Genomic DNA, 13,330 nt, shown 5'->3' with positions numbered 1-13,330 from the left:
GGCCGTGATGTTCTCCTCCTCTGACAGAACGCTGACAGTTCATAAGCTTTTCAGCTTCTTTAGAAACACCATAGTCCTGAGATATCACCCCCCCCCCCCCCCCTTTCAATTCACACACACACACACACACACACACACTCAACACCGCCACCTGCACCACCACCACCGCTTCTCTTTTTTTTATCCTTGCTATCATCATCATTCCTATTAAGCATATGCTGGATTGCAGTGAAAATTAACAATGCAAAATAAGACAGAACGAAGAAAAAAAAATAAGGGCGAGAGAGAGATAGATTCGGCTATGTCAGCATCGCAGGATCTCCTCGCATCTCTCCCTGCGACCTGATTTTGACAGGTAGCTGTCACAGATATGATAGGGTGATAACGGTTTTGACCCCGCCCTCCGCCACTTCCTCTGCACCCCCCCCAAAAAAAACGATGATGCACAGTTTAGCGCAACACCAGTCTGTTATCAACGCGATCACCTTCTGAATACGATTCTGAAGATGAGTGACGACAACCTGGGAATGTGTTGACAGCAGCACAATCCGAGGTGAGGGTGTCGCCGTCAGACTGAACACGAGCGCCGGCCCCGTTGTGCGGTCGGTTAAGAGCCTGTGATGTGCTGACAGTCGCGGAATTTAAAAAGGTCTTAGCAACGTAGTTAAGTAAAAAAAAAAAGAAAGAAACTTGAAAAGAAACAAGAAGGGAACGCGCACACAACAGATGCTTGATATGTCTTGTGTCGTGAAGCTGTTAAATTAAAAATATCTGTACGGGGCGTCGCTGTGCTGGAGGTTCAACGTCAGCGCAGAACTGTCACGACAGATTTACGGATTTCACAGCAAAGTTTCAAAAAATCATGTGAAAATGTTTTTTTTTTCTATTTTGGTGCCTTTTTTTGTTTTTGTGCAGGCTGCCATATCTACATCCACATTTATTGATCTGATATTGTGTATAAGTCGGGGAGAGTTAGTGCGGGAAGTCATGAACGTCGCGCCCGTGAGCAACAGTGACCCTCATCGCTTCTTTGCCGGGGTTAGAGAAAGAGAGAGCTACAGAAAAAACAAGTTCAAGTCAGTGGCCTCCATGGTAGAAGTGTCAGTGCGCACGTGACCCAAAGAAGCGCAAACACAGTTAAAAAAAGTTATTTATTTTTTAATCTGGCACATGATTTGGTATGCACGTAGAGAGGAGGGGCGGGGAGGGGAGCCAGAAAGAAAGAAAAATAATCAAAATCGAGCAACCCACTAAGGCAACCACGCCGCACAATAAGGACATTTTCTTTTTTAACATTAGCCTAATCTTTTCTTTTCTGCCGCTTCCCATTCCACACCCCACCTCCTCCTCCTCTGTCGGGGGGGAGTCAAATAAGGTTTTTACAGAATGGAAAGGCCCAAGTCAGCAAGTCCTCTTCCGCGCTGACACTAAACACACGACTCCATTCAGCAAACACTCGCTATCGGGGCTGAGGGCTATTTATCACAAGTGAAACTGAAAGGCAACCTAAATGTAAGTCTGTGACAATGCGCAAATACTAAATACCAGCTGCTTCTACTTGGGCTTGGCAACTGCGCGGTTTAATTCTGTGTGCTAGCGAGGGGGAGAGAAGCCCGCAGACAGTTATTTTTTTTTATTTTTTTAAAGCAGATGTTGAACTGTGGATCTTGGTTTTAACATCATTTTGCTTTTCACATTGTTTTTTAAACGTGATATTAAACAGAGACGATGAGTGGAAACAGAAAGCATGCAAGACAACACAAATAAAATCCTACACAGAGCTTCAACTAAGGTGGTCCAATATTTCCACTGGAACTCCAAAAATGAAATCTAATGAAATCTAATGAAATCTAATGAAATGTGTTGGATTGTTTGAAATGGGAAATTGAAAACAGTCCTGCATTTTATTAAATCCACTTTGAAAAAAATGTTTAGAGGAATTTCCGACAAAGATTGTGACCTTTACGACACGACGTATTGCTTAGCTTGATGCAAATCCTACAAAGCGCAACTTGCATGTATCACAGGTGGAAATGTACGATTCCCCGCATAATTTCACCACCGTGCAAACACACACTTTTCGCATTCTTAATGTGAACGCCATTTAAAAGACGGCCTGTGGACAGGAAATAAATAAATAAATCAAAGCGACGACAATCCCCCCAGTGCCTGGTCCAGGACTGCACCATACTGTAGCCATAGTCGCCCCCTCATAAACATATTTCGAGCGGTCTACTGTACAGATCCCCTTTTGGCAAGACTCCCCAGATCGTGTTAACAGACAGTAGCCCACCTGCCCACCCCAGATGGGGCTAAAATTAAAAACAATCCAAAACACAGATTAGAAGCAGGACAAACACCAGACCACGCACACACACACGCACACACACACACACACACACACACACACACACACACACACACACACACACACACACAGGCTCTGCCCGTCCGTCACACACTCACACGCCGACGCCCGTCCTTGTGTGTCAGGGTTAATAGTGCTCCTGTAAGAGGAAAGACACATTACTGAGAGGATGAGAGTGTGCTCTCCTGGCATATAACAGCCCTTCAATAATAAATGGGCTTCACACGTTCATACACGCACTACAGAGAAAAAAGGTAAAACAGAAGTTCTGGGGGCCATGCTTCCTTGCTCCTCACGTGAGGCAAGGTGAGTGTCGCACACACGCACACACATACACACACATACACACACACACATACACACACGTGTGGGAATCAGCGTCATTCCCAGGCCCTGTCCGGTCTGTCCGGCACCCTCGTCTTTAATCAGTTGACTGATCCGCGGCGTTTAATGCGACTGTTCCAATTACTGTAAAAGTCACACTGCTCCATATAACCGCAAATATTGACACTTTATTGCACAACACATTTATGACATTTTGAAGGTCACCCCGTATATTAGGCGGCGTCGTGCACAGCTGGGTGTGTGACGGGGACGGGGACGGGGGGGGGGGGGGGGTGTCTCTCGATCGCTTGTTGACACCCAGCTGTAACTATCCTCCGAGTATTGATTTTCTCTCCGCATCTCTTTTTTTATGCAAAGAAGATTCACCGTAGGAGACGCAGCATTAAAGTGATTGTCACAGGTGAGCCTTTGGCTGTTTATATACAAGCCTGTAAAGGCCAGCCACTAATTCTCTTTCACTTCGCCGCACTGTCACACAGCTAGGAAGAGATGACTTTTTATGTTCGCAATCTTCAAATTCCACCATTTGCGTGTTAACGGATTGATGGAATTTCGCGTTCAACTCGAGAAAGACTGTTTAGGCATCATTTGAGACACGTAAAAACATACTAATAAAAACCGTACGGGGTTGGCAGTTTTGCTCCCAATGGCCAATAAAGCCGTGGGTGTATCACTGCTTATATGAAAACATATTTTTATTTAAATGAATTACAGTACAATCACTACACATTTTCAAGTTTTGTTTTTCTGGAACTGTGGCAGAAGAGAATTCATAATTATATCACAGGGTACAACATAAAAAAACGTGTGATATTTAATGAAAGATCAGTATTCACAACCCGATGCATCTCTCTCAAGTGTCATAGGCCGCTGCTGAGTTGACATGTTTTATTTCTGACAAACCAGCCATCAATCCCCTCGAAGAATCATCATTTATATCAAGGATAACAAAAAAATACATATATTTCCATTAACCGTTAAAGACACTACTCCTTCTTTTGCTTCCTCCCGTCAAACTCAAACAGTTTTAATCTGCCATCTATGAAACCGTCGCTCGCCTCTTAACCCAGGAAAAAAAATAAAAACATGAAGAAAAGCAGAACTGTGACTGTGCTAGTTGAAGAATATCACAGAGGGGTGAGAGGGAAAAGAAGAAGAGAAATACATGTATAATTCAGCTGTATCTGATCTGAGACCAGCTCCTCTCCCCTCTGCCTTTACTGGTGTCACGGCGGCGTAATGGAACATGCCAGAACAAAGGCTCTGAGATCAGATTGGAGCAGAGTTGAGCAGGCCATCTGGGAGGCAGGCTGAGTATCAGTCACTCTGCCTGCTGTCTGCTGCACTCACACTCCCCTCTGACTAACTGTGTGCGAGAGTGCAACTGTGTGTGGAACTGTGTGTGTGTGTGTGTGTGTGTGTGTGTGTGTGTGTGTGCGCGCGAGTACACCTCGCACTCCCTTCCGACAGCACGTCACCGGGAAAGTGCGACGGAGAGCGACCGATGCAATGCCGCCGCGGGGATACGCCACCGGGGCAGCCTCCGCCGCTGACTGACAAATGTATAAATTGATAAGGATCCGTGTGTGTGTGTGTGTGTGTGTCGGTGCTCATGTGGGTACCCCTGGGACAGGGCACGCTGCCTACTCCTTTACAGCGACCACACCCAGTTCCCATTAATGGAGGATGCAAAAAAAAGAACAACAACAAAAATAAACAGCAAAACCGACGATTGTGGGTCTATATATGGTGACGGGTGTGTGTGTGTGTGTGGGGGGGGGGGTTGCCAGTTCCTTAATGGTCTTCTTTCAATCACACTTTGCACTCTAAACGTTCTGTGGTTTTGATTAGTATGATATCACTTTCAGGAAATAAAACTAGAGGGGGGGGGGGGGGAGCACATCAGTCATAAAAAAAAATCACAAGATGTTTTGCCTCTTGCGCGGCCATTATTCTAATGCGTCACGTGACTCCCGTCGAGGCCCCGCCGGCCCTCTCCCCGTAGCCAAATAACTGATTGGGGGGCGGGAGGAGGGCTAGAGGGGTGTGTGTTTGTGTGTGTGTGTGTGTGTGTGTGTGATTGACAGAAACGGTTTGAAAAGGGGAAAGATATTAAGAGAGATTGGGTGAGAGGCAGGGAGGGGGAGAGAAAGAGAGAAAGAGTAAAATGTGATGACATCATTTGAAAGGCATTAGGCTTTTAAAAATGCGCCCGGGGGGACTTGATTTCCTTACACCAGAGCAACACAACACCATCCGGCCTGATGCTCGCTGCTCGCTCTCTCTTCCTCTCTCTCTCATACACACTCACACACCTCCTAACACCCCCCCACACCCCCTTCGTTCTTTTTTTGATTTGGACCACTGCCATCTTTGTGAGCGTCTGGTTCATGCGAGTTAATCAATTTGAGGTTTAGTTACACTGCTGATGCTAGCATTCCAGCCACTGCTAGAACGTAATCTGAACTCGCAGAATTTATTAACCAAACACCAATTATCATTAAACACCACTGCATTATCCCCCTTCCTTTTACTACCTGACAAGGACTACTTAATGAAATTTTAGATTAAAGTTATTTGGTGCATGATTTACGGGGCGTTGAGAAAAGTCTCTTAGTGTGCGGATGCGTTCGTTTGTTTTTTTTAAAAGTTATTTTCTTTCTTTTTTTCAAAGGAGTACACAAGAGATGTGAGAAGTCTCTGAGGTATTACAACAACCAGGTCTATAGACCAAAACGAAGAAGAAAGGAGGGGGGGGGGGGGGACCGGAGAGGAGCAACTGTGCTCCAAATTCTACACAGCATCCTCACCTCGTACTTGTTGTTTTACCACTGACCCTATCGAGCAACACAAATACAACCAAAGACGAAATGAATTGTGAGAATGAAAAGAAGAAGAATGAAAAAAATAAAAAAAGATGAATACAAATAAAAAATAAAAGGAAATGCAAGTTGTTGTTTACCCGCGCCATGTTTGCGAGATGAAAACAGCAGCAGAATGTGTTACATATAAGGCGGTGGGGTAAACAGGGGCACCAGATGTTCTTTGATGTTAATAATGGCATTTATTATTAATATTAATTAGATCGCATTCAGCAATACATTTGGGCCATTTCCAAGTCAATTAAGCAAAATGGCATTCGGGAGATGTTGAAACGACATTTTAAGGCAGGTGTTCAGCGGTCCCCTATTAAAAACATTTTCGCAGCTCCTGAAAAACAACCCATTTCCAGGCCGATTTTATTTATTTTCCTCTTTTGTTTACTCTTCCTCTGTATTTCTCTCTGACGGCATGAACGCCGCAGTTGTGACCATGTCTGAAAAAAAAAACATATTGGAGGATTGCTTGTAGATTTAACGTGCATTATCTAATTAAAATATACAGTATGTGCTGATTCTGATAATGCGCACATATTGTGTCCACGCCTCCGAGCAAATATGGCGACCCAGACTACGGATGGTGCCGGGGGGGTTAATCCAGATATAAAATCATCATTATGACCGTCGTGATGATAATAACAATAAAAAATACTTTGAGGATGAGACAGTTTTCCAAATGGCTCGCCGGTCTCGAGACGAAACCCAAACGAATCAACTGTTAGCGCCAAATTTTCCGTCCGAAAGGCCCAATCCGCGCGGTGAAGTGCTCCAACGCGCCCTTACAGCAGGACACAGGGTTCCCAGGGCCGTGGTTACCAGCCGATACCCGTTCCACCAACTCTAATTAGACAACACAAGCCAGAGGCCTCACACCGGGGGGTGCCTTGTCTATATAATCTCAATAATCCCTGGCTATATGTGTAAGGATAAAAAAAAAAAGAAGCTCCATTCAGTTTAATCTAGACCTCTGAATAGGGTCCTGCCACACCTCGCGGACCCAGCGTGTGTTGATGTGTGTGCGCTCGTAGCCCTTTGCTTTTTGGCAGCAAGCGCCCCTCCTTTTTCTTTTTTTTTTTTTTTTCAAAAGCCGGTGGAGGCAGCAGCCTTACAATGGTACATTAACAATCTGTGTGTTCATTTATCAGTGTGTGTGATTTGGACTCGCCGTTCATGGCGCACTGCACTTTTCATGGCTGAAAATTAATGAACAAGCCTCCCCCCTCGCAACAAACATGCACCTGTGCTGCAGAGATGGTAATCACAAACATTTATATTTATTAGTGAACGCCCGCACTAAAACTGGAGTTGTGGAGGGAGAGGGGGGGGGGGGGGGAGAGGGGTGAAAAAAACAAAAAGAAAAGAAAAGGAAAGAAGACAGGAGGAGGAGGAGAGGATGGTTCCCTTGTTCAACCTGGGTAATGAAAGGGTAGCAGGTTTTTTCCGCAGAATTGTGTTAAAGCTATTTGTTTGCAGAACTTTCTTGAATGAAAAGTGTGTGTGTGTGTGTGTGTGTGTGTGTGTGGAAGTGCAGGATATCTATTCAGGGAGTGTGATCTTCACGCTGTGAAGATTATTTCTCAAAAACTATGGGGTGAAGGGCATTGCTGCAAAAAAAAAAAAAACACCACCTTGTGTGCTAATTCTAAATGCACAGCCTAAAATACTCGCTGCTTAGGAAATCTGTCGAGGGCGATAGAATTTGTGAAGGGGGCCAAACCCCCCCCCCCCCCCCCACCCCCTACACAGGTGGAAATGATGGACAGGATGCTTTACGCTCTCCATTCGTCTCTTTCCTCTTCTCTCAGTCTCATCTCTCTTTCCACCCCCTCTTCCTCCTCCCCCCTCCACCCAGACTGACAGAAGGTGGCTCTCTCCCTCAGTAAAGGCTATGCCTCTGCCCAGCTAGGGGAAGAGGAATGGTGCCATAAGTTTCTCCCTGGCACCGGCCCACCTTTGTTCCCCCCCCACACACACCACCCTCCTCAAGTCTGTTTCAGGCTTCAAAGAGCATTGGAGAAAGACACACACACACACACACACACACACACACAGTCACACACATACAAATGTTTGAGGGAGCACTGATGTCTCACTAACTTTATCATTCTAGCAGGGTGATCATAGCCCCGTTGAGAGGCTCTGGAAGATGCTTGAGGGTGTATGAGTGTGTGTGTGAATGCGCGTTTATATGCGTGTGTGTTGTCCACCACTGTCTGTACGTATGCATGAGAGCACTGAAGGCAGATGGGGACAGAGGTGGGTGTCTTTTAGGACAAGACAAGAGCAATTACTAATGTGTTTGTCTGTGCGTTTATGTACACACACACACACACACACACCCTTGCCAATGTGTGTGTGTGTGTGCGTGTGTTAGTGGTGCTATAATAATCAGGGTGTATATTCATCATGCCCCCTCTCTGTCTGCGTTGGCAGGAAGTGGTGTGGTTACCATTAGTGAAGGATGACTAGGTCGCCTTCTCTTTTACTGGGATGCTGCCGGGTTTCTACGGGTCGAGAAATGTGAGGAGATGAAAGAAGAGGATTTAAGATAGGAGAAGTGACAAAGGTGGAAAGACGGAGAAAAGAAATTAAGGGAAAAGGAAAGGTAGAGAGGACATTACAGGAGAGGAGGGGATGGACTTATGGGAAAAGACACTAGAGGGGCGCAAACTAATGGAAAAGAAGAAAAGGAAATGAAACAAAATTAAATAGAAAGGACAAAAGACAAGAACGTTACAAAGGAGGGGTGAGAAGGAACGCAAAAAGATGACACATCGCAGTGTCGGGGAAAAGGAAGGAATATTTAGAAAAAATGTAAGGAGCTTCATACAGGAGAAGTGAAGAGGTGAGAAAATGATGGAATGATGGAACAAGCAGCGGTCACAGTATACAAACTTCTCTCCGGCTGCTTATCTGACCTAAAGATGACGACCGTCCCGTCGCACTGCCCCTTTAACGGCGAATGAGGTAGAACACCATTGATTTCCTATTCATTCCCGTGCATGCTAAATCAACAGCGAGCACAATAGGCCAATCATCAAACTCAGCTACGGCACCAGCATCCCCATCCCACCCTCGATCCACCTGGCCCTGGCCGGAGTCCATACTGTACCGTGGCGTCGATGCCCTGCACACCGCAGCCATTAGTGGCGTTATTCTCCATCAATGAAAATGAATCAATTAAGCCTCATTAAGGGTGCATATTAAGGTGGAGTAATTATCGAGTGGGGAGCGCGCGGTGATCGATAGCTCGGGAGCATAAATGTGCACTTAAAGACATATATTACCGCAAGGGGCGATGAACACTTTTAACAAGGCCACCGTGGTGGAGGGGGGGGCTAAAGTGGGTAAATCTGCTTCACATCATGCATACATACTGTGCGTGTGTGTGTGTGTATGTGTGTGTGTGTGTGTGTGTGTGCGGGTTAGTGAGAGAGAGAATATAGCTCCCCAACATAGCCTGGTCAGGCAGTAAATCCAAGAGACCAAGGACACGTCCCGTTTTCCTCTTCTATGAACTTGTCCAGCGTCTCGGAAAATGAAATAAAAAGATTTATACTGTAGCTTCAAACATCCCCGCCCATGTGTGTGCGTGTGTGTGCGTGTGTGTCCACCAGACCACGAGAGATAGAGCAACACTTTAAGAATAAATGAGAGAAAGGCCCACAATTTTAGCGAGGGGGGGGAGGAGTTTTTAAATGCTAGAGGCCGTCACCCTCTGGCCACCCGCTTGCCGACACACACACACACACACACACACACACGTGTGCACACAGTGACATGCACGCACACAATCCCATGCATAACGCCTATTAAAGAGCACGCTCTGTCCCAGTCGCATAATTTTAATTTGTTATGAAGGTCATTGACAGCAAGTAATAATCACCATTGGGGATCTAACAATTTGCCATTTCGGAACATTGAGGCACTGATGACTCAACTATTAATAGACTGAAGGCCCCCCCCCAACCCCCACCCACCCTGACTCTACACCCCCCTGTCCTCTTAAATGACTTAAAACTATTCCAGTATGTTTTACACTCTCACACAACCTTAATCATTTTTAAAAAGCCCATATGTCATTATCGCATTCATCGCTTTTGTTTTTTATCAGCGGAGGGACATGTGACATAGGGAGGCAAATTAATGGGAAGCCTAAAAAGACACCGGCTGAGGGGGTATCTCCAGAAAAAAAGAATTACATTGTTTAAAAAAGAGGTAAACAGCTTTTTAGTTCTGCTTTAGTTTTTTACTTGCTGCTTTTACAGCGATGTCTGTCGCAGAGAAAACGTGAGGGCTGCCTGTGCGGAGCTGATGAATTCTGAGATCCCCCCCCCCCCCCCCGTTTTTGCAAACAAACGCGCGGAGAGACACAATGACAAGTTTTATTTTAGACCAACTCATTTATTTCTCCGCTTTAGCGTCGCCCAGGCCATTCAGACATATGTGTCTGCCATTTGTCGGCAAACAAATAAGTCCGAGCTTAAGCTATTTTTATCAAGCGTGCGAGAGCGTTTGCTCTTTTTAAGTGATCGTCAGTGTTTGGGGCGAATAGAATGGGAGTCGGAATCCTTTATCTTTCAGAGGCTCAACAACTCAAGACTAATTACAAATTAATCTGGATCTGGATATCTGCAATGAGAGGGCCCCAATAAGAACTTGTGGTGTGCTAAGAGGAACTATCTGTTATATATTTATAGGGGAGCTCAACGCATGGAGAGGGAGGCCGGAGATGGAGGCGGCCAAAAACCCAAAGAAGAGAGTGGCGCATAATTGCCTGCCTTCTATTTCCAAGCAGCCACATCAAGGCTGAGGATTGTGGATATTAATAATTGATCATTAGCCTGATAGGGAAGAGCGTGCTCAAATCTTTAGCGGTGGAAGTTTTGATGGCTGTTTTAGGTCCCTCCCAGGGGTCTCGAGCTCTGTCGCTGTACTTGTGGAGGTCAAGTGGGCTCATTGTTATAAATGGAGCACTATTGTCCTAAACAAATAGTAGGGTAATCTATTTGTTTATTGAACTGCATTGTTTTGTTCAATTTATCTTAAAGTTTTTGAAGTGGACCTCATGATGGATCTCAGTACAAAATTCATTTCAGAGTGATGCTCATGAAGTGCAAAGGACCAATAGAGCAATTAATACATATCTGTTACTACTCACAACATCCCATCGAGTTTCTCCCAATGCAGCATTATATTACGTAACTCAGATGTTGAAAGGGGAAGTCGTTTTGCCAAAAGAAATATTTCATACTTGGTAAGGGTGTTGTAGTTAAGACCACCTAAACCAAGACCAAGTCAAGATCAAGACCGGTGTGTGTCGAGACCAAGACAAGACCAAGTCAGGGCGAGATCGAGTCAAGACCAAGACAAGACACGAGTCCCACACGGCATGACAGACTTACCATAAGATGTGGAACATGCAAACCATATAGACAGTCCTCACATTGGTCTGAAAGATCTAAATTCCCATAAAAACAGCAAAAGAAAACAAATGTGTACCATGAGAAATGTATTGGTAAAATATTCAAAAAGTATCGCAGAGGTGCATTTCATTTGTGGGAATTTTGAATTATGGGCATTAACACTAATGATGTGAACAAATAATTCAGACAATTCACAGTTTAGTGGTCTTGAAATTAAGTTCAGAATCACAAGAGCGAGTAAAAACAGGGTTGACGAGGCAAGACCAGGACTTTCAAAAAGGGGTTTTGAGACCATGATCGATCTTGAGTTCTACAAGACTGCTTGGAATTGTTGAGAATGATCCCGCAGCCAAATGTGTAGTAAAGAGTCTTCTGCCCTCAGCTTGCTGCTCTTCATAATGCATGTAGGTTGGAGGAACTTTAAGTTTAAGAAAGTAAACTGTGACTGATTTAGCGTCTGGATTGACTCTTCATAGAACACCTAAAATAAAGCAGTGCTATCAGTCTCAGGAAGATGTCTTCTATTTTGAATGACATTATTTCACGTGACAGAGAACATCTGTGTTCATGATACAAGTACGGACTTGAAAATAAACAAATACCAGAGCTTCTTCAGAATGTCTTAGCATCATACAAGTGGACGGGAGGCCATCATTTCTAAGTCTGTCGTCCGTTGCGATTGCTTTTGGGAAACTAGGTCCCGTCCGCTTTTTATCGAATTGCCATTGATCAAGTCTAGTCACAGAAAAAGGCATGTCTCCACCTCGAATAGCCTCAGTGGAGAGGAACACTACGCATCCATAAAACTTTGAGTTTCTTCACTGGAAAAAAAACAAAAAACATACAAGCTCCTCTACCTGCGCTGGATGCAACAAGTGGAGCAACTTGGCTATATCACAAGAAGAAAAATTCCAGAATGACACCAGTAACGCTCTAAAACGTCTGATTTGAGACTGTAGTGGGTGCTACAGTAGTTAACTTCCTGTTGTGGAAATGGGCTTTGATTTGCTGCCTGGTACTCGGGGTATGTCACTCTCTATTACTCACTCCGTCTCTGCAGCTAGTGTACTCAGTACTCCCCCTGGTCCCATGGTAGGGAACCTCTGGGCACCTTGACTGTCGTTTAACTGCTTGTGGCACGAGGCAGCTGAGGAAATGGGTCATTAAATCCAACGGGCTGGGGCGAGCCCCCCCAGTGCCCCAGATCTGTTTCCAATCAGATAGCCTTCTTTTACAGGAGAGACAGAAAGAAGCCTAGCACAGCAGCCCAAGGCAGACATTAGTGTCATGTGCTGCCCGGCACTACTAATAGCAGCGGCTAACAAGGACCGAGGCATTTATTTATTTATGTATTGCCATCCCAAAGGTATCTTAGCGGTGAGATCATCCCAGTCCCTCTGTGGATTTCTTGGAAAATTCGCTCTACACCTGGTTTCAAGCACAGTCCCTAAAAATACTTGAAATATGCACTTGACGATGAGTCACACATGCATTAATTGCTCCTGAAAAATGCATAGGCTATCCACGGTTCATACTACATTGAAAATCAATGGAATAAAGAGTTTTGGAATTTAGTAGATGGTTTAATGTTCTTTTGATACTGCATATGAGACAAATTCAAGACTGTATAGCCAGGATAGCAGCATGGCTGTAGGTGATGGAGATGTCAGTATGTCTGTCGGTCCAGGCTGATGGAGTGCAATAGAAATGTGCACAGGTATTCGTGGGCCCCGTAGGATGAAGCCCACTGGCTTTGGTGAAATCTTGGCTTTTCGTCTTGAGCAACCAGCAGGTCAAAATCCTCACTTAGCCAGTGAAATATATCTACACGTTTTTCCCAGAAGATGATTTCTTAAGACTTTTGTGTTGTTCTCCTGTGATTCCATAATATTGCTAATACCTGTGAGTATTGATTTCTCACATTTGCATTGTATTGAAAGCAAGGTGTTTATTCAGGTATTCATACTTCAGGATCACCTTACAGCATCATACAAACCAATTCAAGAACACCACAAACTGAATTCCTAAAGATGCAATGTTCTTGCAGTATATTTCATTATTGTTAACAGTCCCTGAAGTATCAGATTATATCCATCCTAGTGCATAGTATGACTTATTTCACACATTTATTTAACTTAGCGGTTTCCAAACCAGCCTCATGGAAATTAACAGCCCAGTAAATTTTTGGGCATTTTACGTTCCTGCAAAGCACCGATGCGTTGAATGTTAATGTTTTTTGCATTTAGACAGGGCATTTGACGTAGTATAAGAAGCAACCGTTATTGTGAGTTAGGCGCTATGATAACAAGTAA

The 13,330-nt window shown here is 44.7% G+C and overlaps 1 protein-coding gene across 2 annotated transcripts in view; it reads right to left on the bottom strand.

Moving 5' to 3' along the window:
* znf536 (zinc finger protein 536) overlaps window positions 1–13,330 on the bottom strand; it is a 110,947-nt gene that overhangs the window by 74,086 nt on the left and 23,531 nt on the right. The gene's annotated exons all lie outside the window — the stretch shown is intronic.

Source organism: Anarhichas minor, unplaced genomic scaffold (assembly GCF_050575085.1).
Source record: "Anarhichas minor isolate MPS153535 unplaced genomic scaffold, ASM5057508v1 ptg000042l, whole genome shotgun sequence".
Lineage (NCBI taxonomy): Eukaryota > Metazoa > Chordata > Actinopteri > Perciformes > Anarhichadidae > Anarhichas > Anarhichas minor.
The sequence above is the reverse complement of the archived record's forward strand: the minus strand, read 5'-3'. Positions and strand labels throughout refer to the sequence as shown.